This window comes from Nycticebus coucang, chromosome 6, assembly GCF_027406575.1.
Source record: "Nycticebus coucang isolate mNycCou1 chromosome 6, mNycCou1.pri, whole genome shotgun sequence".
NCBI classification, from domain to species: Eukaryota; Metazoa; Chordata; class Mammalia; order Primates; family Lorisidae; genus Nycticebus; species Nycticebus coucang.
The window spans coordinates 46298096-46325891 of record NC_069785.1 but is presented as its reverse complement, the minus strand read 5'-3'; the positions used below and the strand labels follow the sequence as shown (position 1 = coordinate 46325891).

Here is a 27796-nt window from a genome sequence, read left to right as displayed (position 1 = left end):
TGTGTAGATAGATGGATACATAGATATAATCACAAACACAACCCATTCCTTTCCTAATTTTCATGTATGGTTAGACAGACTACAATCCAGATTTCAATATATCCTTTAAAAATCCACTATGTTCAAAATGCCATGCTTGGTTCCAGAGTCGACTAGAAGAGCTTCATACTCAGTCTTCTCAAAAACAAAACTTTTTTAAAATCACATGTAGTCCTATCTCCAAGAAAAATGTCACTTTCTTTTCCTGTTTTTTTTTTTTTTTTTAATTTGCACATCCCTCCTGAGATGGAACCTTATTTCTTTCTGTCCTCAACATTTATCAGAAATAAGAATTCCATGAGAAGAGGAACTGTATTGTTCATCCCTATGTGTCCAACATCCAGCATACTTTTTGACAACCATAAACACTGAATAAATGTTTGCTCAAAAACAATCTAGACTTTCATGCTCCATACTCTTTGTACTACAAACTCTCCTACTTTACATTATACGTGGATCATTACAAAAGTTTTGAGATACATAAAAATCAAGAAATGTAAAATCCACCTGGATGGAAACAAAGCCCTCCCAGAAATACCGATAAGCCAAGCAAACTGAAACTTGCATGGGTGTATCAGAAAGGATGCTGTCGGATGTGCTTGTTGGAAGTGAAATAAGGGACCGTAACACAGTCTGTCTCAACACTTTTATAGACGCTAGTGTCCCTAGCTCAGCGGTTAGGGTGCCAGCCACATGCACCAGAGCTGGTGGGTTTGAACCTGGCCCGAGCCTGCTAAACAAACAAACAAAAATAGCCCAGCATTGTGGTGGGCGCCTGTAATCTCAGCTACTTGAGAGGCTGAAGCAAGAGAATATCTTGAGCCCAAGATTTTGAAGTTGCTGTGAGCTGTGACATCATACCCCTCTACCAAGGGTGACATAGTGAGACTGTCTCAAAAAAAAAAAATAAATAAATAAATAAATAAACTCCAAACCAAACTTTCATAGTAATGCCTACGTTTATCCATAGTCATACCATTTTCATTATTCTTCAAGATTTCTTTTGAACTTCTTCATCTATTTCCCCTGGTTTCCTCTATTACCTCCATTGCCTTAGGTTTTATTTTACCCCTTTCTGTAATACTTGTTTCTCTGGCATTTGGATTCCATCTATAACAGGTCTATTATCCTTGCTCTCTTTGGCCTTTTTGCTATTTATCTTTTAAAATGTGTTTACTGTCCTTCCTGAGACCTCTTGTCTTTTCTCTTCTGAGGCATATATTCCTTATGTCTTTTTTCTCAGCAACAATTATATTCTCCTGTTATTTTCCTATAGCACTTCTCGCCCATCCCCAGCTACTCATTTATTTTCCTCTAACCTTTCTTTCTCTGATACTTAAAACTTCATCTTTATTTTCCTACCAGCTCTTTTTGAAGTTCTCTTAATGCTTTTTTTCCCCACATGGCTTCTCCAAATTAACTACGGCAGCTATTACCAGCTCAATTGCTCTGCTTCTTTTTTCAGTTGGGGAACCCGAAACTTTCACTTATCTGTTACAGAATGACTATCTCTCTTAAAGCAAGTTTTAGTATAAATTATATCCAGTTACATTTTAAAAGAGAATAAACAAATCTTTGGTCTTGATTGGCTATAATGAACACCACAAAGTTTTTTCATTCACTCTTTCATCTCATTAAGAATTTTTATTTTTGTGGTGCTCATTCATTATTTAGTCAATCATTTATTTATTTTTTCAATTATTTATAAAGCATGTAGGTAGTATTCACTATGTGCTAGGCCTAAAGATACAAAGTATTTGGTTTGGGTCTTTTCAAATGAATCACAAAGAATTATAAAATTTATTTATTCAGTTAGTCACAAGAAAACATTTATTGAATATCTACTCAGTGAAAGACACTATATAAGCCCTATAGAGTAATATATAAGAAAGAAGAGGGGAGTCTGGTTAAAAGACACACATTTTGGAGTTATCAACATATAGAATGTAACAATTTTTGTGAGTGAATCTGATTACTTAGGAAATGAGTAGAATTAAGAGAAGAGGATCTCAGGCAGAAAACTAAGAACTTCAACACCTAATAACGAATAGAAGCGAAGCCAGCAGAGAAGACTAAGTACCCTGAGCAACAGGAGAAAAACAACAGAGTCTGGTGTCATGGAAGCCAAAACAGAGTGCTGGAGAAAAGGAGCAGAGCTATCAAGAGTAGGGAGAGAACATGTGGATGGAACAGCAGAAAAGGCAGAGAGAAAACCTGACTAGAAAGGGAAGACAACTGTTTTTTTATAGATGCTGAGGAGCAAGTATAGACAGATAGATTGAATTATAAGAAGGGCACAGGATTACTATTACAATAATACAGGGTCTTCGAAAAGATGGAGAACACTGGATCCAGAGAACAGGTGGAAAGGGTGGCCCTGGAGAAAGTATGACACTTCTCTTATCCTAACAGAGAAGAAAGATGAGTAGAGATGTAGGTATGACTGGAGATTTATAGTAAAAGTTGTGTTAGTTCAATGCTTGGTCCAGCAGGAGACACAATCACCTATTGAGCTTGAAGAAAAAGATAAAAGTTTAAATGAGTGGGAGCAGGGAACTCTGAGGAGAGCAGAGATTTGAAAGTTGTTGAGAAGGGTATGTTACCAGGAGGAATGTAATTTGCCGTTGAAAATTTGGTTGAGTTGGCTGAACATAAATTTTCACAAGTCAGGTTATGTGATTTTCTCTAGTTGTGTTTGAAATAGGCATGTAAAAGAGAGAATGGATAATGGCAAGAAACTAAAATGAAACAACAGACCACAGAATCTACCACAATTTATTTTAAAAAAATCTTTTTCAGCTGGGTGCAGTGGCTCACACCTGTAATCCTAGTACTCTGGAGGCCAAGGTGGGTGGATTGCCTGTGTTCATGGGTTCAACACCAGCTTGAGCCAGAACAAAACCCTGTTTCTAAAAACAATAGCCAGAAAAAAAATTAAAAAGAAAAACAATAGCCAGGCATTGTGGTTGGCGCCTGTAGTCCCAGCTACTTGGGAGGCTGAGGCAAGAGGCTTGCTTGAGCCCTAGAGTTTGAGGTTGCTGGGAGCTATGAGGCCACAGCCATCTACTGAGGGCGACAAAGTGACCCTTTGTCTCAAAAAAAAATCTTTTTCATACATTATGTCCTGGTTTTCAATTTGGAAAATATGGACACTATGCTGTTAATTCATATAAATCTTAAATTGGAGGCATTTTAAGTACCATAGCAACATTTGCAGGGATGAAAAAAGCCAGTTAAGAAAGTAAAATCTGTTAATAAACTTTCCTCACCAAGGCATAAAATAGTTTCCTCCTTTCTGTCAATTAAGGTAAGAGATATCACATGTGGCATCAGGGCAGGGGTATAAGCTACAAAAACAGATCATTTATAAATAGAATATGTATAAAAATAAAACTACTTTGCAGAATATGGTACAGAAAGTTTATATCAATATTCTTTGGTCATATGACCTTTTTTGTTTTATTAAATCATAGTTGTGTACATTAATGCGGTCATGGTGTACAATGTGCTGGTTTATATACAATTTGAAATATTTTCATCAAACAGGTTAACATAGCCTTCATGGCATTTTCTTAGTTATTGTGTTAAGACATTTATATTCTACATTTAGTAAGTTTCACATGTACCCTTGTAAGATGCACCATAGGTGTGATCCCACCAATTAGTCATATGACCTTCTAAGAACTCTTCTAGGTCTTTGTGGCTACCCTTTTATTCCTTGATAAATTTTGTTCTCTTGATCTTTCTTTTTCTTTTTTTGAGACAGAGTCTCACTATGTCACCCTTGGTAGAGTGCCAGGGCATCACAGGTCATAGCAACTTCAAACTCTTGGGCTTAAGCAATTCTCTTGCCTCAGCCTCACAAGTAATTGAGACTACAAGCACCCGCCACAACGCCCAGCTATTGTTTTGTTGAAGTCATCATTGTTGTTTAGCTGGCCCGGCCGGGTTCGAACCTGCCAGCCTATGTGTATGTGGCCAGCACCCTACCCACTCAGCTATAGGTGCCGCCCTCTCTTGATCTTTCTTAAACTTGCATCAGGTAATCAATACTGTGTAGCAGCCCATATAGCCTAATGGCTAGGAGTGGGAGTTATAAGAAACACCTGTATAGCTCAATAATGGAACACCTTGGTGAAAAGGGCATGGAGAGGGATTTAGCTCTCCTAACAAGCATGAGAGCTCGTGAGATGAGAGCATTGGTGAATTGGCAGTCTCTTCACCTGTGGTGTTGAGGCACGAGATCAGCCTTATATTAGGCTGGAGGAGCTGGCAGTCGGGAGCATGCTCATTCTATCAAGGACGCGCTTACTCTGACTCTGTGTCGGCTCCTGCCTGCAGAATGCCAGCACGGCATCTCTCTGCTGAATATTACCAAGCTCTACTAAAGACTAAGATCTATCTATTCTAAGACAGTTTATTCTAAGTCTCCCTCTCTCTCTTCTACTAAAGTAGATAGCCCTTAGGCACCTAAGAGAAATTGTTCCTGAGCAAGGTAGCTTAGCAGTCCATGTCCGGAACCTAGCAAAGCCAGCCGGAGACCTGGCCAGTCCCGGGCCCTGACAAGCGGTGGCAGTGGTGGGCTGTGACAATACTGCACAAAGTGCTGCAAATCAAAACAGTGATTATGTACAGACCCAGCAAAATCGTGCTAAAAAGAACGAGCTCTAGGGCAGCGCCTGTGGCTCAAAGGAGTAGGGTGCTGGCCCCATATACCAGAGGTGGTAGGTTCAAACCCAGCCCTGGCCAAAAACTGCAAAAACAAAAAAAACAAAAAAAAAGAAGAAGAAGGGGCTCTAAGGTGGGTCTGAATTCTGAATTTATCACTTATTAGCTCTATTACTTTGACTATGCTGCTTAACTTCTGTGCTTCAGTTTATCTATATAACAAGAATATTATTTAACTTATAAGGTTGTCAAAAGGACTACACATGGAATAAAGTACAACACTAACTGGCACATAGTAAGGGCTTAATAAATTTTTAGCTATTATTACTATGTAAAAGAATAGAATATCTACTTTTCCCAATACCTAGCAATGTAGTCTCCCAAATTTAGCCTTTCGGCTAAAACAATACATTGGGAATCTCAAAGATTTTCCCAGTGTATTACTTTATTCCCAATTACTTTTTTAACTGACATATATTGGACAATTAAAGATTATATATATTTAAGTTGCACAATATGATTTGATATACATACACACTGTGAAATAGTAACACAAACGAATTAACATATCCATCACTTCAAATAGTACCTAGTGTATGTGTGTGTGTATAAGAATACTCAATATCTGTTTTAGCAAATTGTATATTCAAGTATGTAATATTGTTAGTTATAGCCACATTGCTGCATATTAATCTCCAGAATTTATTCACCTTACATAACTGAAATATTGTACCCTTTGACATATATCTATCCATTTCTCCCTCCCTCTAGCAACTGGTAACTATCCTTTGATTATATACCCAGAAGCAGGATTTCTAGATCATAAAATAGCTCTATTTAAAAAAAATTTTTTTTTGAGTTTCACTTTGTCACCCTCAGTAAGTGCTGTGGCATCACAGCTCACAGCAATCTTTCACTCTTGGGCTTAAGCGATTCTCTTGCCTCAGCCTCCCAAGTAGCTGGGACTATAGGCGCCCACCATAACACCCAGCTATTTTTGTTATTGTTGTTGCAGTTGTCATTGTTGTTCAGCTGGCCCGGGCCAGGTTCCAACCGCCAGCCTCCGTGCATGTGGCTGGCGCAGTAACTACTATGCTATGGGCACTGAGCCTATTTTTAATTTTTTTGAGGAACCTCCATCCGGTTTTGCATAGTGCCTATACCAATCTACATTCCCACCAATAGAGTACAAGAGTTCCTTCCCCTTTGTCCACAATCTTGCCAACGTTTATTAACTTTCATCTTTCTGACAATAATTGTTAACAGGTGTGCGGTAATTTCTAACTGTGGTTTTGATTAACACCTCCCTGGTGATGAGTGATATTGAGTACCTTGTCACATACTTGTACCTGTTGGCCATCATATGTATTCTTTTCAGAAACTCTATTCCAGCCTTTGCCCATTTTTTAAATGGGTTGTTTTTTGCTACTGAATTGTATAAATTCTTTATATATTTTGGATATTATTCCTTATCTGATAGATGGTTTGCAAATATTTTCACCTACTCTATAGGGTACCTTTTCACTCTGTTGATTGTTGTCTTTGCTGTGCAGAGGCTTTTTAATTTGATATAATACCATTTGCCAATTTTGGGGTTTTGTTGTCTGCACTTTTGGTGTCATATTAAAAAAAAAAAAATCACTGCCCAGACCCCAGATCAATATGACAAAGCTTTTCCCCTGTGTTTTCTCCTAGTGTTTTACAATTTCAGGTTTTATTCCATTTACGTCTTTACTTTGAGTTGACTTTATATATGGTATGAGATAAGAGTCAAATATTCTTTTTTGCGTGGATATTCAGTTTTCCCAACACCACTTATTGAAGAGATTGCCTTTTTTTCATTTTGTGTTTGTGGCACCTTTGTCAAAGATCACTTGACGAAGATGCATGGATTTATTTCCAGGCTCTCTGTTCCATTGGCCAATATGTCTGTTTTTAAGCCAGCACCACACTGTTTTGATTAATGCAGCTTTATAGTAACTTTTAAAAATCAGGGAAGTAATAATCTCTTAGCTTTGTTCTTCTTTTTGAAAATTGTTCTGGCTATCTGGAGCCTTTTTTGTGATTCCAAATGAATTTTAGATTTTTTTTCTATTTCTATAAAGAATGCATTGGGATTTTTTTTTTTTTTTTTTTGTAGAGACGGAGTCTCACTTTATGGCCCTTGGTAGAGTGCCGTGGCCTCACACAGCTCACAGCAACCTCCAACTCCTGGGCTTAAGCGATTCTCTTGCCTCAGCCTCCTGAGTAGCTGGGACTACAGGCGCCCGCCACAACACCCGGCTATTTTTTGGTTGCAGTTTGGCCGGGGCCAGGTTTGAACCCACCACCCTCGGTATATGGGGCCAGTGCCTTACCGACTGAGCCATAGGCGCCGCCCAGAATGCATTGGGATTTTGAAAGGGACTGCACTAAATCTGTAGATCATATTGGTAGTATGGACATTTTAACAATATTAATTCTTCCAATCCATTAACATCTTTCCATATGTCTATGCCTTATCTAATTTTATTCATCAGTGTTTTATGATTTTCAATATGTCTCTCACCTTTTTTATTACATTTATTCCTAAGTATGTTATTCTGTTTATTGTAAATGGGATTGTTTTCTCAACTTGCTTTTCCAATAGCTTATTTTCTGTTTCTGTGAAGCACAACCAATTTTTGTATCTTCACTTTGTATTCTGCAACTTTACTGAATTTGATTATTAGTTCTAACAGGTTTTTTGCTGTTGCTGAGTACCAAATCCTTTTTTGACAACTCATTATATAGTAAGTACATATTGAACTATTTTCTTTTAAATGATTCCACTGAAGATTCAATTTCCAGTATTCAGTTAATGATTTTCCTATGGAATATCCCCTTTAAGAGTCTCATTCGTATACTGTGAATTTTTCTAGATCATTCATAAAAATACTAACTATGACCAGTCCAAAATTGATCCCTAGGTTTCCCACTATTTATAATTCTCTATTTGAAAGAAGTAATCATGGTATAGTGGGAAAGTGCCCCATCCTCAGAATAAGTTTGAGCTAACATGGATGCAGCCACTGCCTAGCTGGGCAAAGGCAGGGAAACTAGGCTTTCCAGCATGCAACTGGAAGGGTGTCTTCCATGTTACAGGCAACTGGCTGCTGTGGGACCAAGTCTCAAGCAAACTGCACTCCCCACAGTTTCCTACCAGCACAGCCTGCCTGATAAGGGCCCTACCCTTTCTGGCCACAGGCCCAGGATCATATTTTGGAAGTTTAAAGCTGGGCAGTGTCTGCTCTGGAGCTGAGTTTGGGTTGATTCAGTTACAGCCCCACCCTGCTGAGGAGAGACAGGGAAGCTGAAGCTCTCCTACAAACACTTAGGGCACTCCCTGCCACCTTGCTATGGGCTCCTATGAGGCTGAAATGTGAACAGACCACGTTCCCCATAAATTTCTGCCCATGCTGCTTGTCTCAAGAGGTCCTGACCTCATTCACTGCAAGCCCACAGCTATTGCCATTTTGAGAGTTTAACACTAGGCTGTGCCATGCCCTTGGATTGAGTTCCATGTGACGTGACTGCAGCTGCCACCAAGTCAGGAAGGGACAGAAGAGACCAGGCACTCCTCAGCATACTCAGGACAATACCCCCTTCCATGTTACAGGCAGCTGTGAGATTGGAGACTAGCCTGCTCAGTCCATTGGAGCTACCCGTAATATCAATGTGGACCTCGTGTGTTTCAGTAGATGGCTCCACCACTGCTACTGTCACTTCCCACATCACACCAGCTGCTCAGGGCCCTGAGAACTCACCCACAATACATGGGCCTCCACTCTACCTTCTAGCTACTGAGCAAGAAACCTGAAGACTCAAGAATTGGCCTCCCAGGGCACACTAAAATGCTGCCAATACTTTGAGACCAGAGCATACTCAGGCATACTCAGCCTACCACTGCCACCAGTGGGGGCCAAAGACTGACTTGGCTGGTGTTTAAGTCCCCAGCAAAACTTCACCACAGACTCAACTAATAATTATTTCCTAAGCCATCTAAGTAATCACAAATACCACTGACCCTGTGTACTGCCCAAGAAATCATACAAAGATCATACTACTGCAGGCACCCAAAAACAAACCAAAATGTCCTACTAACCAAGAAGATACATACATCTTTAGGAAAATTCTACCCTTCAAAAGCAATTTCAAAAAATTGGAACAAGAAATTGCTACACATAGCCAGGCATTGTGGCGGGTGCCTATAGTCCCAGCTACTTGGGAGGCTGAGGCAAGAGAATCACTTAAGCCCAAGTGTTTGAGGTGCTGTGAGATGTGATGCCATAGCACTCTATCAAGAGTGACAAAGTGAGACTCTGTCTCAGAAAAAAAAAAAAAGAAAGAAAAAGAAACTGCTACATCACATGTGCACACATTAACAAAAGGACACAGGATGTATAAAAAAAGCAAGGAAATATAATATCACCAAATAATATCACAATAATTGTCCAGCAATGGATCCTAATCAAAACTAATAATTCCAGATGAAGAATTCCGAACATTGATTCTAAAGAAGTTCAATAAGATTGAAGAGAAATCTGAAACCAAAGAAATCAGGAAATCAATTCAGGTATAAATGAGAAATTTACTAGAAAAAATATATATATACACACAAACAAACAAAAATAGAAATTTTGGAGCTGAAAAATCATTGATAGAAATACAGAGTACCTTCAAAAGCTTTACTACATCAAGCAGAAGAAATTCAGAACTTGAAGACAACTCTTCTGAAATAATCTACTCAGACAAAAATAAAAAAGACTTAACAAGAATTATCACAGCCTTCAAGACATCTGAGACTACATAAAGTGACTGAATTTATGAAGTGTTGATATTCTCAAGACAGGAGAGAGATCAAAAAGTTTAGAAAACTTTTTGGAAATAGGAAATAATTGATGAAAACATTCCAGGACTAGCCAAACAGTTAGACATTCAGATACAGGAAGCCCAACAATCTCCAGGCCAAACACTGCAAAAAGGACTTCACTGTGGCATATTACAATCAGAATGACTAAAGCTGGAGTGAAAGACAATTTTTTTTTTTTTGCAGTATTTGGCTGGGGCTGGGTTTTTGAACCTGCCACTTCTGGCATATGAGGCCAGAGTCCTACGCCACTGAGCCACAGGTGCTGCCCATGAAAGACAATTTTAAAATTAGCAAGAGAAAAGCATCTAGTCACCTATAAAGGAAACTCAGTTTAATAGCAGACCTCTGAGCAAAAACCTTACAGGCCAGAAGAGAATAGATAGCTTTTTGAAAGTAATGAAAGAAAAAACTGCCAGCCAACAATTTTATGTCTGGCCAAAAAAAGGAGAAACAAAATCTTTCCCAGAAAAGCAAATGCTGAGAGAATTTGTGACCACTAGACCAACTGTAAAGGAAATGCTGAAAGGAAATTTAAACATGGGAACAAAATGTTAATATTCACCATCACAATACTCACCATTTCCTAAGTTCTATAGAAAATATAGAGCTTACAGATCTTATAAAACAATCAAGGAGGTAGAGAAAGGAATTAAATGGCGGTATGACAAATGTCCAGCAAACTACTAAGACAAAAAGAGGAAAAGAAACAAAGAATTTATAAAAACCAACTAGACATCAAGTAACAGTATGACAAGAACAAAGTCTTACATTATAAGTATTAAGACTGAACAGATAAAAAATGTGATCCAACTATATGCTGCTTATAAGAAATTCACCTTACCCATAGAGACAGATAGACTAGAAGTAAAGAGGTGGAAAAAAATATTCCACACAAATGGAGACCAAAACTCAGCAGAATAGCTACGTTTTTATCAGATAAAACAGACTTTAAATCAAAAACAGTGATTTACAGTGTTTTGTTAACTTTTTGTAAAAACAGTGAAAAAAACAAACCCAGAGAAGGTCATTATATAATAATAATGAGATCAATTGAGCAAGAGGATATAGTGGTGCCACATATATACAGGCTTACAAATGAGATAGGTTCTGTAGGGTTTTTGTTAAGTTCAATTTGTATATAAGCTGGAACAAGTACATTTACTTATTACCTATAATAGCCACCATTCATTAAGTGCAAGTGTACATCAGTCAGAGGTTTGTCTCCAACTTGATATTCCTTTTCTTTAGCTCCAGACCCTCAGATTTGAAAAGTAGCTTCACATTAAGGAAAGATTATTTTTTCCACAGTTCAGTTCTCTGAAAAACTTCCATCTCCCACTGAAAGTCAGAGTCCAGGAGTGAAGCAATCACATGCTAGAACTTCAAGGCCAATTGAAAAGGCATTATGAACACTTGCATTGGTTGATCTTATTTATCAACCTGAAAATGTGCAGTCCCAAAAATAGTGGCCTCTCTGTAAACACGTGTAATTTTTAAAAAGGAATGGGCAATATGTAGGGGACTGAGGCTTGATCACCAAAAATCAGCACAATGAGAATAAACAATCATGAATAATGAGAACTAAAACTCAAATTAGCATATGTTTTAAAGAGATGAGGTGCCAGTTTTCAATTCTGTTTCGAACACCACATTACAAAAGAAATATTTTTAAAAATAAAAAAGGACTGGGGGAAAAGAAAAAAACTAACAGAATATCTAAACTGTTGAAAGACCCCCCCGCCGCCCCGTTTGTTCCTGATTAACTTCAATCACATCTTCTTCCTCTGTTCCCAGTTATTTTAGAATATGATTGTCAGTAATTCTCTGACTTTCAAAAAGAAACCTGAGTGAAGGCAGTGCCTGTGGCTCAAAGGGGTAGGGTGCCGGCCCCATATGCCGGAGGTGGCAGGTTCAAACCCAGCCCCAGCCAAAAATTGCAAAAAAAAAAAAAAAGTAACCTGAGGGAATTCACTGGAACTTCCTGTCTTTGACAATATGATTCTTTGAGTTTCTTGAGATATGTTGTCATTTTTCACTTTGAAGTGAATCTCACTGCTATCCTTTCCAATGACTTTGAGTTTAATGTATTCTTTTTCCTTCTTATCTTCCAAGTCTTTGCCTCCTGGTCAGACATGGTGAAGTTGACCTCATATGGGGGGTCTCTGCACCATAGCAGAATCAGGTATGCAGAATCTCCAGGGTTTACAAATCCATCTTCCTTCCCCACATCAAAACACCATCGCTGTCCAGTCAGATATTTGTAACTCAAACATTTACTGTAATAGCCTTCACTACTGAGTGTGAGTTGTATGTAAGTTGGATGTTTATAGTTTGGGGACTGCCCATATGCACTCAATATCAGAGCACCCAGATTCATAAGACAAATATTTCTAGACCTAAAGAAAGAGAGAGATAGCAACGCAATAATAGTGGAGGATTTAAACACCTCAATTCACAGCACTAGGGAGATGATCAAGACAAGCAAATCAAAAAAGAACAATTGGATTTAAATTGAACTCTAGATAAATGGGTTTAACCAACATTTACAGAACACTCCATCTAACGACTACAGAATATACACTCTTTTCATCAGCATATAGAACATTCTCCAATGTGGAATGTAAAGGTCTTAGCCAAATAACTAATGCCAGGAAAGCTATGTTAACTAGTGTGATGAAAATGTGTCCAATGGTCTATGAACCAAGTGTATGGTACCCCATGATCATACTAATGTACACAGCTATGATTTAATAAAAATAAATAAATAAAAAGAGAAGAAAAAAAATAGAACATTCTCCAAGATGTATTACATTTTGGCCCATAAAACAAATCTTAAAATATTTTTACAAACTGAAATTATGTCAAGAATCTTCTCAGATAACAGTTCAATAAAGCCAGAAATCAACACAAAGAGGAACTTCAGAAACTATAAAAATACATGGAAATCACACAACTAGCTCTTTAACAATCACTGATCAATGAAGAAAGAAAAACAGAAATTTGAAAATTTTTGGAACAAATGAAAATAAAAACAAGATACAAAAATGTATGGGAAACAATAAAAGCAGTGCCAAAAGTGAAGTTTATACCATAAATGCCTACATCAAAGACGTAGACAAATCAACAACCTCAAATTACATCTTAAGAAACTAGAAAAACAAGAATAACCAGACCTAAAGTTAGTAGAAGAAAAAAACAGCAAAGCCAGGTGCATGGCTCACAACTATAATCCTAGCACTCTGGGAGGCTGAGATGGGTAGATTGCTTGAACTCACGAGTTTGATACCAGCCTAAGAAATAGCAAGACCCTGTCTCTACTAAAAATAGAAAAACTGAGGCAAGAGGATTACTTGAGACCCCAAACTTGCAGTTACTGTAAGATATAATGCCTGGCACTCTAGCCAGGGTGCCAGAGGGTGACTCTGTCTCAAAAAAGAAAAAAAAAAAGTGGAGCTGGAACATATTCTTCTTAGCAAAGTATCTCAAGAATGGAAGAAAAAGTATCCAATGTACTCAGCCCTACTATGAAACCAATTTATAGCTTTAATATGAAAGCTATAACCCAATTATAGCCCAAAAATATAGGGAAAGAAAGGGAAGGAGTGGAGAGGGGAGGGGGTGGGATGGGTAGAGGGAGGGTAATTGGTGGGACCTATGGTGCATCTTACAAGGATACATGTCAAATTTACTAAATGTAGAATATAAACGTCTTAACACAATAAGAAAATGCCATGAAGGCTATGTTAACCAGTTTGATGAAAATATTTGTAATTGTATATAAAACCAGCACATTGTACCCGCCCCCCCGCAAAATAATGAAAAGAAATAGCAAAGATCAGAGCCGAACTAAATGAAATGAAGACCAAAAAACAATACAAAGGATCAACAGAACAAAAAGCTGATTTTTGTAAATGTTAAACAAAAAAAAAATTCTTTTTTTTTTTTTTTTTTTTTGAGACAGAACCTCAAGCTGTTGCCCTGGGTAGAGTACCATGGCTTCGCAGCTCACAGCAACCTCCAACTTCTGGGCTCAAGGGATTCTCCTGCCTCAGCCTCCCAAGTAGCTGGGACTATAGGCACCCGCCACAACGCCTGGCTATTTTTTGTTGCAGCCGTCATTGTTGTTTGGCGGGCTCAGGCTGAATTCGAACCAGCCAGCTCAGGTGTATGTGTCTGGCACCTTAGCCGCTTGAGCCATAGGCGCCGAGCCCAGTAAGCAAAACTGATAAAACACTAGGTACACTAATCAAGAAAAGATCCAGATAAACACAATCGGAAATGGAAAAGAAGATATTACAACTGATACCACAGAAATACAAAAGATCAGTAGAGACTATTATGGACTATATGATCACAAACTAGAAAACCTAGAGGAAATAGATGTAGTCCTGAAAACATATTATCTCTCAAGATTGAACCAGGAAAGAAATAGAACTCCAGAATAGAGCAATAATGAGTAGAAAGACTGACTCAGTAATGAAAAAACTCCTAACAAAAAAACACTCAGGACCAGATGGACTCACAGCCAAATTCTACCAGACATACAAAGAACAATGGCAGTACAATGCTGTGAAAAGTGGTGAGAATGTAAATTAGTACATTCTCCATGGAGATGACTATAGAGATTTCTCAAAGAACTAAGAACAGATCCTACAATCCCACTACTCGGTAACTGCCCAGAAGAAAAGAGATCATTATATCAGAAAGATACCTATACTTATATGTTTATTGCAGTATAATTCACAATAGCAAAGATATGGAATCAACCTAAGTGCCCATCAACTGATCAAGGGGAAAATGTGGTATATATACACATATATACACCATGGAGTACTACTCAACTATAAGAAAGAATGAAATAATGTCTTTTGCAGCAATTTGGAGGGAACTGGAGGCCAATATCCTATGTGAAGAAACTCAGGAACAGAACAGAAAAATAAATGCCACATGTTCTCAATTATAAGTTAATTATACAAAGGCGAACAGAGTGGCATGATGGACACTGAAGAACCAGAATCAGGAAGGGTGGAGAGGGTGAAGGATAAAAAAATTACCAATGGGGTACGATGTACCCTACTCAGATGATGAGTACACCAAAAGCCTAAATTCCACCACGATATAATATATGTATATAACAGAATTCAACCTGTACGCCCTAAATCTATTAAAATTTTTTAAAATTAAAACTTTTGTGCATCTAAATGATACTATCAACAGAGGGAAAAGGCAACCCACAAAATGAGGAAAAACATTTGCAAATCATATATGTATATATGTTTAATAGCTAGAATACATAATGAACTCCTACAGCTCAACAACAATAACAAAAAACCCACAATAGTCATTAGAGACATGCGGATCAAAAACCAAAATGAAATACTGTTTCATGCTACGAGAATGCCCAATATTAAAAATAAACAACAAAATGGAAAATAACATGCTGGTAAGAATATGGAAAAACTGGAACTTTTGTACATTGCTGGTGGGAATGTAAAATGGTATAGTCACTGTGGAAACAGTTTGGTGATTCTTCAAAAAGACACACATAGAATATGACCCAGTGTTGCCACTCCTCGATATATACAAAAGAATTGAAACCAGAAACTCAAACAGATATTTGTACACCACCATTCATAGAAGAATTACTCACAATAACAAAAAGGTGCAAACAACTTCAAACAACTTCATCTATCAGCAGATGAATGGATAGACAAAACAATGGAATATTATTCAGCCATAAAGAGGAATGAAGTTCTGATACATGCTAAAACATGGATGAACCTTGAAAACACCATGCTAAGTGAAATAAGCCAGACCCAAAAGGATAAACCTTATATGAGGTATATAGGTTAGACAAACTCATAGAAACAGAAAGTTGAACAGAAGTTACCAGGGGCTGGGGGGGGCTAGGAATTATTGTTTAATGAGTAGAGTTTTTGTTCAGATGGCAAAAAAGTTCTAAAAGTAAATACTAGTGATTGATGGCTATACAATACTGTGAACATACTTAATGCCATTGTAACTATACACTTAAAATTGTTAAAATAGTAATATGCATGTTTTACTATGTTACAATGATAACAAGAATAATAACAACAAGTCTGGCCTCAATTAGATCTCAGGCACAGTTTCACCTACTTCTTACCACTGTGTACATGTCACTGTCCTGCTCTACTGCTTGATCTTCTGTGAAGGTGCAACACACAGTACTGTGAAGCTTTCCTGGCTTCAGTTATGTTCCTCCTGTCCTTACTCCTTCCTAATTTTGTTGAACTACTAAAGATCACCTTTTCATTTAATCCTTTCTTTCTTGATTTCCTGTAGAAGTTAATTAATTGTTCCTTTATACTTTCATATTCTTTTGTAAATAACTCTACTGTAGCATTTAATCATGCATTATGGATTATTTCTCCATATATGCCTTCCTTATTAGATGGAGTTCCTCAAAGAAAAGTACTGAATCTTATCCTCTTTCTATCCCTAACACCTAGCACACAGTACTCAACTTTCCCAAATAAATGACTTCACATACAAGTTCAGAAAATTAAGTTCATGAACTCATCTTAGAAAGAGTGCTACATAACCTCATTGCTGAATATCACTAGGGTCAACCATACTGATGGCCATTCCAGAAAAATGAGTTCCAAAATTGCTCTGAAGGGTGGACTAGGCACCGACATTGGTGCATAGCTTCCCAAGGGGACTATCTCAAAGGTGACCATAGTGACCTTTGATGTTACTATTGTAAATGTTTTGGGATGCCACAAATAGCAGCCACTGAAGATAGCCAACTTAATAAATATATGTGTTCTGATTGTCCCACAGAGCAGGTGTTTTTCTCCCTCTGCTTAAGCTTCCCTATTCCCTGAGATAGAAAAATATTGAAACTAAGCCAATTAATAACCCCACCACAGCCTGTAAGTGTTCAAGTAAAACAAAGAATCAAACATCCCTCAGTTTAAATGAAATGCTAGAAATGATTAAGCTTAGTGAGGAAGGCAAGTTGAAAGTCAAGACAGGCCAAGAGGAAAGCCTCTTGTGCCAAACACCCACATTGTGTATGCAAAGGTGAAGTTCTTGAAGAAAATTCAAAATGCTACTCCAGTGAACTAACAAATGATAAGAAAGAGAAACAGCCTTTTTGCTGATATGGAGAAAGTTTTAGTGGTCTGGATAGAAGATCAAACTAGCCACAACATTCCATCACCAAAGCCTGATCCTAACTCTCCTCAATCTATGAAGGCTAAGAAAAGTGAGGAAGCTGCATAAGAAAACTTTGAAGCTAGCAGAGGTTGGTTCATGAGGTTTAAGAAAAAAATCCATATCAAGGGGTCGTGAGCAAGATGGCGGCTGAGTAACAGATTCCCTGCATCTGGGCACCGTGAGTCTGGGGAAATAGGACTCCAGGCATCTCTGGCTGGTGGGATCTGCCTATCATCACCCCTGTGAGGATACAGGGAGTCAGCGAGAGACTTCTGGACCCCAAGAGGAGGACTAAAACAGTGGAAAACGGGCAAGTGGTCACGTGTGTTTAATCGGTCTAAAGTAAGTTGCAACTGTAAGTTCAGTAGCAGCAAGACTGCAAACCGGAAAGGCCTTACCTGTGAACTGTTTTGGTGTCTTTGGACTTGGCACTCAGTTGAACTGCCTTGGGGAGAGCCTGAGCGGGAGTGCAGAGAACTTTGGCAGTTGTCTAGGGCCCCAGTCTGAGCCGCTGAGGCAGACGGAGCTAATAGTGTTTGGCCATGGGCCACAGGGAGCCATTATGAGTGATCTGCCCCGGCAAGCTCCACCCTCAGGGTCGCAGAGCTAGAATCCGGTGGGAGCTGGTAACCTAGTGACTGAATAGCCTAAGGGTGGGGTCTAAGCCGCCTTGCAGCCCTAACCCTCAGGGGCAGAGTGAGACTGGTTTTGGCACACTGGGTAAGTGGATAGCCACTTCAGCAGTGATTCCAGCGACAAGCACTTTCCTGGGAAAGCTTCTGCTCAGTAAGCTTACAAGTTCAAAGTGCCTTTTAAGTGGGCTGAAGAGAGATTTAGGGTGTCTACCTGCTGGGGTTTGAGAAATCAGCAGCCTCCAGTTGTATCAGAACTGTGATTAACATCTCATACCCCAGAAGACCACGCGTTGCCCAGACAATATTCAACAACATATTCATACTGCTTTGTTTTTGGTTGTGTTGTTTTTTTTTTGGTTGTTTTTTTGTTTATTTTGATGTTGTTTTGTTTTTTAATTTCAAGCTTTTCAGTACAGATCTTTTTTCTTACTCAATTTTTCTAGTTCAATTATAACTTCCCATTGCTGCCTTTTTCAATAACTAGAACTTCATTTTTGCTAGTGTTTCTACCGCTATTATTTGGTTTTTCACCCAATTTTATCCCGTAAAGTTTTCTGTTTGCTTGTTTTGGTTTGATTTATAGCATTTTTGTCTTTCCTCTCTACTTGGTGGACGTGGGGTACTGTGTCTGATCAGCTTAGCAAAGAGCTGCTGACCTCAAGGGAACCACCCAACTGGGCATCCCCAGAAGGTGGGTTTTTTTTTTAAGGTTGCGTCAAAGTACCCTACTATACACCTATATTGCTCTGTCTCCCTCTGTCTGTGCCTCTCTTCTTTTTTTTTTTTTTTTTTGTAGAGACAGAGTCTCACTTTATGGCCCTTGGTAGAGTGCCGTGGCCTCACACAGCTCACAACAACCTCCAACTCCTGGGCTTAAGAGATTCTCTTGCCTCAGCCTCCCGAGTAGCTGGGACTACAGGCGCCCGCCACAATGCCCGGCTATTTTTTGGTTGCAGTTTTTGGCCGGGGCTGGGTTTGAACCCACCACCCTCGGTATATGGGGCCGGCACCTTACCGACTGAGCCACAGGCGCCGCCCGCCTCTCTTCTTTTTGACAATATTCCTTTTACCCGCCCCCTCTCCTTTCTCTATTTTTTTTTTTTCTTTTCCCTCAGTCCTCCTTTCTTTCATCCCTTTCTTGCTCTTCAACCTTCTCACCCTTCTGGTCCTGTACCAAAAGGACTCATCGAACCCTTAGTCCACAGGCACGAGAACTTAAAGAGCAAGAAGAAGTGAAAGGAAAATTAGGGCAAGGAAACAGATAAAATAAATCACTCATGAGGAATAATCAGCAGAAAACTCCAGGCAACATGAAGAACCAGTCCAGAACAACCCCGCCAAGGGACCATGAGGTAGCTACTGCAGAGAAATGTTAGGAATGTTATGAATGACAGAAAGGGAATTTAGAATACACATGATGAAAACAATGAAAGAAATGACAGAAACAATGAAGGAAACTGCTAATAAAGTGAAAATAACCAAAAGGAAATCTAAAAACAGAATCAAATAAGAGATGAACGCAAAAAATACAGTAATGTTTCAGGATATAAAATCAATGTCCACAAGTCAGTAGCCTTTGTATACACCAATAACAGTCAAGATGAGAAGCTCATTAAGGACACAACTCCCTTCACCATAGTTTCAAAGAAAATGAAATACCTGGGAATATACCTAACAAAGGAGGTGAAGGACCTCTATAAAGAAAATTATGAAATCCTCAGAAAGGAAATAGCAGAGGATATTAACAAATGGAAGAACACACCATGCTCATGGATGGGAAGAATCAACATTGTTAAAATGTATATACTTCCCAAAGAAATCTACCTATTCAATGCCATTCCTATCAAAATACCAACATCGTACTTTCAAGATTTAGAGAAAATGATTCTGCATTTTGTATGGAAACGGAAAACACCCCATATAGCTAAGGCAGTCCTTAGTAATAAAAATAAAGCTGGGGGCATCAGCATACCAGATTTTAGTCTGTACTACAAAGCCATAGTGCTCAAGACAGCATGGTACTGGCACAAAAACAGAGACATAGACATTTGGAATTGAATTGAAAACCAAGAAATGAAACTAACATCTTACAACCACCTAATCTTCAATAAACCAAACAAGAACATACCTTAGGGGAAAGACTCCCTATTCAATAAATGGTGTTGGGAGAACTGGATGTCTACATGTAAAAGACTGAAACTGGACCCACACCTTTCTCCACTCACAAAAATTGATTCACGATGGATAAAGGACTTAAATTTAAGGCATGAAACAATAAAAATCCTCAAAGAAAGCATAGGAAAAACATTGAAAGATATTGGCCTGGGGAAAGACTTCATGAAGAAGGCTGCCATGGCAATTGCAACAACAACAAAAATAAACAAATGGGACTTCATTAAACTGAAAAGCTTCTGTACAGCTAAGGCGACAATAACCAAAGCAAAGAGACAACCTACACAATGGGAAAGGATATTATTTTCAATCAGACAAAAGCTTGATAACTAGGATCTACAGAGAACTCAAATTAATCCACATGAAAAAAGCCAACAATCCCATATATCAATGGGCAAGAGACATGAATAGAACCTTCTCTAAAGAAGACAGACGAATGGCTAACAAACACATGAAAAAATGTTCATCATCTCTATATATTAAAGAAATGCAAATCAAAACAACCCTGAGATATCATCTAACCCCAGTGAGAATGGCCCACATCACAAAATCTCAAAACTGCAGATGCTGGCGTGGATGTGGAGAGAAGGGAACACTTTTACACTGCTGGTGGGACTGCAAACTAGTACAACCTTTCTGGAAGGAAGTATGGAGAAACCTCAAAGCACTCAAGCTAGACCTCCCATTTGATCCTGCAATCCCATTACTGGGCATCTACCCAGAAGGAAAAAAATCCTTTTATCATAAGGACACTTGTACTAGACTGTTTATTGCAGCTCAATTTACAATCGCCAAAATGTGGAAACAGCCTAAATGCCCACCAACCCAGGAATGGATTAACAAGCTGTGGTATATGTATACCATGGAATACTATTCAGCTATTTAAAAAAATGGAGACTTTACATCCTTCGTATTAACCTGGATGAAAGTGGAAGACATTATTCTTAGTAAAGCATCACAAGAATGGAGAAGCATGAATCCTATGTACTCAATTTTGATATGAGGACAATTAATGACAATTAAGGTTATGGGGGGGAGGAAAAGCAGAAAGAGGGACGGAGGGAGGGAGGTGGGGCCTTGGTGTGTGTCACACTTTATGGGGGCAAGACATGATTGCAAGAGGGACTTTACCTAACAATTGCAATCAGTGTAACCTGGCTTATTGTACCCTCAGTGAATCCCCAACAATATAAAAAAAAAAAAAAGAAAGAAAAGAATCCATATCGATAATGTAAAATACAAGGTAGCTGGGCACTGTGGATTATGCCTGTAATCCCAGCACTTTAAGGCAGCTGAGGTGGGGGGATCATGTAAGATCAGAAATTCAAGACCAGCCAGGGCAAAATTATGAGACTCCATCTTTACAAAAAAATGGGTACGGTGGTACATGCTTGTAGTCCCAGCTACATAGGAGGCTGAGGCAGAAGGATTACTTGAGCCTAGGAATTCAAGCTATGATCATGTCAAAGCACTTAAGCCTGGGCAACAGAATGAGACCCTATCTACAAAGAAAAAAAAAAGGGTAAGCTGAAGCAGCAAATGCTGATTGTGAAGCCTCAGCAAGTTATCCAGATGATCTAGATCACTGAAGGTAGCTACACTAAACAACAGATTCAGTGTACATGAAACAGCCTTCTATGGGGAGAAGATGCCATGAGACTTTCATAGCTAGAGAGGACAGAAGTCAATGCCCGGTTCTCTTGTTAGGGGCTAACATAGCTGTTGACTTCAAGTTGAAGCCAATGCTCTCCTACCATTCCTAAAAATCCTAGGGACTTCAAGAATAATGCTAAATCTGCCTATGCTCTATAAATGGAACAACAAACCCTGGATGACAGCACATCTGTTTACAGCATGGTTTACTGAATATTTTAAGCTCACTGTTAAGACCTACTACTCAAAAAAAGAAACAGATTTGTTTCAATACATGGTCACCCAAGAGCTCTGAGGGACATACATAGATGAGGAAACGAATGCTGTTTTCTATGCCTCTAACACAACATCCATTCTGCAGTCCACGGATCAAGGAGTCATTTTGACTTTCAAGTCTCATTATTTAAGAAAACATTTCATAAGGCTATTCCTGCCACAGACAGCAATTCCCCTGACGAAGCTTGGCAAAATAAACTGAAAACTTTCTGGAAAATATTCACCATTCCAGATGCCATTAACGTTAAAGATGCTAATAATTAATACTAGTAGCTTTTCTTACAGATTCCTTAGAATTTCTTAGATTCTATTAGAACTACATGAGTGGGTTCTTTTAAAATTACTTCCATTAGGAGTAATGAGTTCTAACACAGGAAAACAATATGCAAAAATTAATAGTATTTCTATATATCTGCAATCAGCAAATGGAGAATATAATAAAAGATATAGTTCTATTTATGATGACATCAAATACATGAAATATTTAGTGGATAAATGTAATAAAAGTGTGAGTCCTGAGCATTAAAAATCATAAGATGAAATTAAAACCTAAAAAAGGGAGCTATGTCATGGTCATGGATTGAATGATTCGATATTGTTAAGATTCAATTCAGCTCAATAATGATAGTCAAACTTTTTAAATAAGCAAAAGATCTGAATAAACATTTCACCAAAAATTTAGGAAGAGCAAATAAGCATATGAAAAGATGTTCAATAGCACTAGTCATCATAAGAATAAAAATTAAAACCACAGGCCTGGTGCAGTGGCTCACTCTGTAATCGTAGCACTTTGGGAGGCTCAGGCAGGTAGATCACTTGAGTTCAGGAGTTTGAGACCAGCCTGAGAAAGAGTGAGACCCCTTTTCTACTAAAAATAGAAAACTAGCTAGGTATTGTGATAGGTGCCTATAGTCTCAGCTATTCAGGAGGCTGAGGCAAGAGGATTGCTCAAACCCAAGAGTTTGAGGTTGCTGTGAGCTGACACCATGGCACTCTACTCAGGGTGACAGAGTGAGACTCTGTCTCAAAAAAATTAAATTAAATAAGTGAAAATAAAACCACAATGAGATACTACTACACACCCATTAAAATTGGTAACATTAAAAAGACTGATAGGCCAGCTCTTTGGCTCACACCTGTAATCCTAACACTGTGAGAGGCTCAAGCAGGAGGACTGACTGAGGTCAATCTGAGACCAGTCTGAACAATAGCAAGACCTGTCTCTACTAAAAACAGAAAAATTAGCCAGGTGTGGTGATGCATGCCTATAGTTCCAGCTTCTTGGGAGATTGAGGCAGGAAGATTGCCTGAGCCTAAGAGTTTGAGGTTGCAGTGAACTGTAATGACACTACTGCATTCTAACAGGGGCAACAGAGAGAAACTCTGTCTAAATAAAGAAATAAATAAAATAAAAAGATTGGCAATAATGAATTTAGTGTGGATGTGGGGCAACTAGAACTCTTCATATATTGCTGGCAGGAATAGAAATTGGTCCAACCACATTGGAAAACTGCTTGGCAGTTTCTTATAAAGATAAATATGTATATACCTACCATATCACCCAGCCATTCCACTCCTAGGTATTTGCCTAAGAGAAATAAAAAATAATAATAATAATAACCATATAACAAAGACTTATATACACATATCCATAGTTAGCATATCCATATTCACAAAAGCCCAAAACTGCAAAAACCCAAATGTCCACAAGCAGGTGAATTGATAAACACGGTGTGATAAATCTGTACAATGGAATACTACTCAGCAACAATATAGGAAAGAATTGGCTCAGCAGCTATAACACAGTGGTTATGGCACCAGTCACATACACAGAGGCTGGCGGGTTCAAACCCGACCCGGGCCTACTAAACAATAACAACAACTACAACCAAAAATACCCAGGCATTGTGGCAGGCGCCTGTAGTCCCAGCTACTTGGGAGACAGAGGCAAGAGAATCGCTTAAGCCCAAGATTTGAGGTTGCTGTGAGCTGTGATGCCATAGCACTCTACCGAGGGCAACATAATGAGACTCTGTCTCAAAAATAATAAATAAAAAATAAAAAAGGAAAGAATAACTAATACATTCAACAACATAGATGAATCTCAAAACCATTATGCTTAGTCAAAGAAGCCCAACACAAACGAGTACATACTGTATGATTCCATTTCTATAATATGCTAGAGGAAGCAAACTAATCTGTAATAATAGAAAGCAGAGTAGTTGTTGCCTGGAGCCAGAGTTAGAGGTTAAGAAGATAATGAGACAAGAGGAAACTTTGAGGAGACAGTAAAAATGTGCTAATTATAGTTACATATAAAGCTATCAAAAGTCATCAAATTGTACTCTTCAAATAGATGTGGTCTACTATATATAAACTATACTTCAATGAAGTTGTTAAAAAATAAAAATTAATACATGTAAAAAAGTTAGGGGAAGCCAATCAATGGCTTCCTATTGTCCTTAGCATAATTCACAAATGTTTTCACAGTCTGACTCCAGTTTTGTAGTCCACCATCAAGTATTATTATCATTCTCATTCTAGCCCCTCACTCCACATACTGAACTTTTAGATCCTCAAACTCTCCATGTTTTACTCTGTCCTAAAATTTGAAATATACAACATCCTACATTTGGAAACTTTTTCTCATCTCTACCAAGCCTCTTCTTCCAAAACCTCTCAATCTGTACCTCATTAAAGCATAATCATTTTTAGAATTCAACTAAAACTCTCTTTTTCAAGAACGTCTTCCCCAAACCTCTAAGCTAGGTTAAGTCCTCTCCTCCACTCCTCTACTCAAGTACAAGCTACACAGTCACATATATCACGTCTATCTTTTTCACTCATTCACAGTGTATCCACAGCATGTAGCATAGAAAACCAACTCAAAATAGAAACACAAACATATTTGATGAATAAAGAATGAAAGTGCGGTGCATCTTACAAGGGTACATGTGAAACTTAGTAAATGTAGAGTATAAATGTCTTAACACAACAACTAAGAAAATGCCAGGAAGGCTATGTTAACTAGTGGGATGAAAATGTGTCAAACGGTCTATAAAACCAGTGTATGGTGCCCCATGATCACATTAATGTACACAGCTACGATTTAATAAAAAAAAAAAAAAAGAAAGAAAGAAAGAAATGAAAATGAGGTTAAAGATGGAAGTGAGTGGGAAGGGAATACGATAACCAGGATAAATGGGTTTTACTGAAGCTAAGGGAAAGAAGTTTCATAAAGGAGAGACAGGAGAAATCAATAGTACAAAATGTTTTACAGAGTAACAAAGAGTAACAATGTTAAATGATTAGGCCTTTGTTACAAGTAATTATTAAATGAGAAAAAATTTTGTCCCAAGTTTAATTTATTTATTTATTTTTTGATTAATGTGAGGTTATACATGATTAGGTTACATTGTTTGTGCTTACAAGATAAAGTCTAAGTTGTAGTTGAGTCCTTCACCCAGAAAGTGTGCCATATATACACACATGTATTATTGTACCTGTTAGGTGGGAATTAACTAAGCACCACCCCCCTCCCACCCACCCCCGGCCTTCTTGAATTTAATTGTGTTTTTTTTCTCATGTAGGTCTGTAGTTGTTCATCCACTAGTTTCAACTTAGTGCTGAGTACATGAGATGCTTGCTTTTCTATTCTTGAGATACTTTACTTAGGAGAATGTTTTCCAAATCCTTCCAGGTAAAAATACAAAAGATACAAAGTTTCCATCTTTTTAACGCTGAATAGTATTCCATAGCGCATATATATATCACAGATTATTAATCCATTCATAGGTTGATGGGCACTTGGGTTGTTTCCACATCCTTGTGATTGTGAATTGAGCTGCTATAAGCATTGGACCCAGGTTGAATTTAAATTGGGTAGATAGAATTGCAATTGTAAGGGAAAGAAAATCATTTTATATCAAATAGAAAAAGTCTTGAGATAAATTTTGAAGTCATCCTTAGAGGAAAAATCTAGTTTAGCAAAAGGGAAAACTCAGACATGGAAAGCACCTGAGCAAAAACTCTGAGGTAACATTCAAAGGAGGAACTACCTGGTCAGAAATAGTGCAAGAAAGTTAGAAAAAGTTAATTAGAAACAAGAAAAAGGGCAGTGCCTGTGGCTCAGTGAGTAGGGGTTGGCCCCATTTACTGAGGGTGGCAGGTTCAAACCTGGCCCTGGCCAAACTGCAACAAAAAATAGCTGGGCGTTGTGGCGGGTGCCTGTAATCCCAGCTACTCAGGAGGCTGAGGCAAGAGAATTGCCTAAGCCCAAGAGCTGGGGGTTGCTGTGAGCTGTGACGCCACAGCACTCTACTGAGGGCGACAGAGTGAGACTGTGTCTCAAAAAAAAAAAAAAAAGAGAGAGATCCTTGAAGCACTATGAGAAGCTAAAATTACTGCATACTCAGCCTGTCCCTAGAGAGAAACCTGGACTTTCAATCCAAGGAAACTTTAGTTATCTACTGAGGAAGAAGCCAAAATGGGTAAATCTTAGGTTTTCAATGCAAAATTATAAGGAATAGTTCCTCTTGCTTAATGAAGTCACAGTTCAAAGAGTACCCCGGGCTAGGAACAGTGGCTCACACAAATAACCCTAGGACATTGGGAGGCTGAAGCAGGACGACTGCTGGAGCCTGGGCTTTGGAGGTTGCAGTAAGCTATGACAATGCCGCTGCACTACTTTGAGATCCTGTCAAAAAAAGAAAAAAAAAAAATGTACTCCTTATCACTTCAGGGGACAGATGCTATATGCTACACTACAAGAACTCTTTCTTTTCCCCTCTGGAGTGAAAGAAAGACTACTTGAATGTCGTTTTAGCCTTTCTCTTTGTAATTAAATCCCAGTCACCATTTTCGAGAAGCAGCCTATTTTATAAGCTCCAAGGAACTTGCTGAGATTACACAATACCTTCTCATGGGACCACAAGGAAACAGAGAAATATGAAAATAAGAAAGAGATAAAAAAGGAAATTGAGAATAGGTATTAAGTATCATTTTAGTATAAAGTATGACATGCTCAATATATTTTTGTCGATTAAATTAATACATTTGGGTTTCAAGAGAATACAAAACCAAATTTCTTTTTTCTTTCTTAGAAACAAGGTCTTGCTCTTTTGCCCAGGCTAGAATACAGTGACGCATAGCTCATTGAAACCTTAAATTCCTGAGCTTAAGCGATCCTCCTGTCTTACCTCCTGAGTAGCTGGGACTACAGGCATACAGCACGGCTAGTTCTTTTATTCTTATTTTTCAGTAGCTACAGGGTCTTGCTATGTTGCCCAGGCTGGTCTCAAACTCTTTACCTTGAGCAATCTACCCACCATAGCCTCCCAAAGTGCTAAGATTATAACCATGAGCCACTGCACCCAGCCCAAGATCAAATTTCTTCAAGATTAACCATACTGATGGACCCAGAAAGAAAAGCACTAACATTATTAAATGTTAAGCTCTGCACTGGACAGGCCTCTATATATTTTATATCATTAATCCTATTCATTTTATGTGTGAAGAAACAGGCTTAAAAGGAGTAAAACATTGGCAGGATTGTAAACATAGGTCTGTTTGACTCCAAAAGTCCTTGTTCTTTCCAGTAAACTACATGGTCACACAGTATATATTATACAAGAGAAGTTATCTAACCAACAGATAAGAAAACTTTTGAGTATTCATTATGTGCACTCATTTCCCAGGGATACTGTAACAAGGTACCGCAAACTAAATGGCTGAGAATGACAGAAATTTACTGAGGCTAGAAATCCAAAATCAAAGTGTTGGTTGGCAAGGACTTGTTCCCACCAAAGCCTCTAGGACAGTGGTTCTCAACCTTCCTAATGCTGCGACCCTTTAATACAGTTCCTTCATGTTGTGGTGACCCACAACCATAAAATTATTTTCATTGCTACATGAAGTACAAAAGAAAATAATTTTATGGTTGGGGGTCACCACAACATTAGGAACTGTATTAAAGGGTCGCGGCATTAGGAAGGTTGAGAACCACTACTCTAGGAAAAAGATCCTTCCAGCTTCTACCAGCCTCAGGCTTTCCTTGGCTTGTGGAAACAAAACTATCTCTGCCTCCATCACCATGTTGTTTTCCCAATGTGTGTTCACATCTTCACTGGCATTCTACACTCTAATTCTGTTTTCTTTCTTTTTTAACAGTCCTGAGGTCTTTTATTTTTTTACCCATGTTATATCATGAATTCACAGGGAATAGGTTCCAGCAGCTCAGGCTCTTTTCCGTTGATTCTTA

The 27796-nt window shown here is 38.4% G+C and overlaps 1 protein-coding gene and 1 pseudogene across 1 annotated transcript in view; both read right to left on the bottom strand.

Annotated features, from left to right (window-relative positions):
- GOLM2 (golgi membrane protein 2) overlaps positions 1-27796 on the bottom strand; it is a 124521-nt gene that overhangs the window by 87311 nt on the left and 9414 nt on the right.
- LOC128587669 (small ubiquitin-related modifier 1-like) lies at positions 11315-27733 on the bottom strand (annotated as a pseudogene).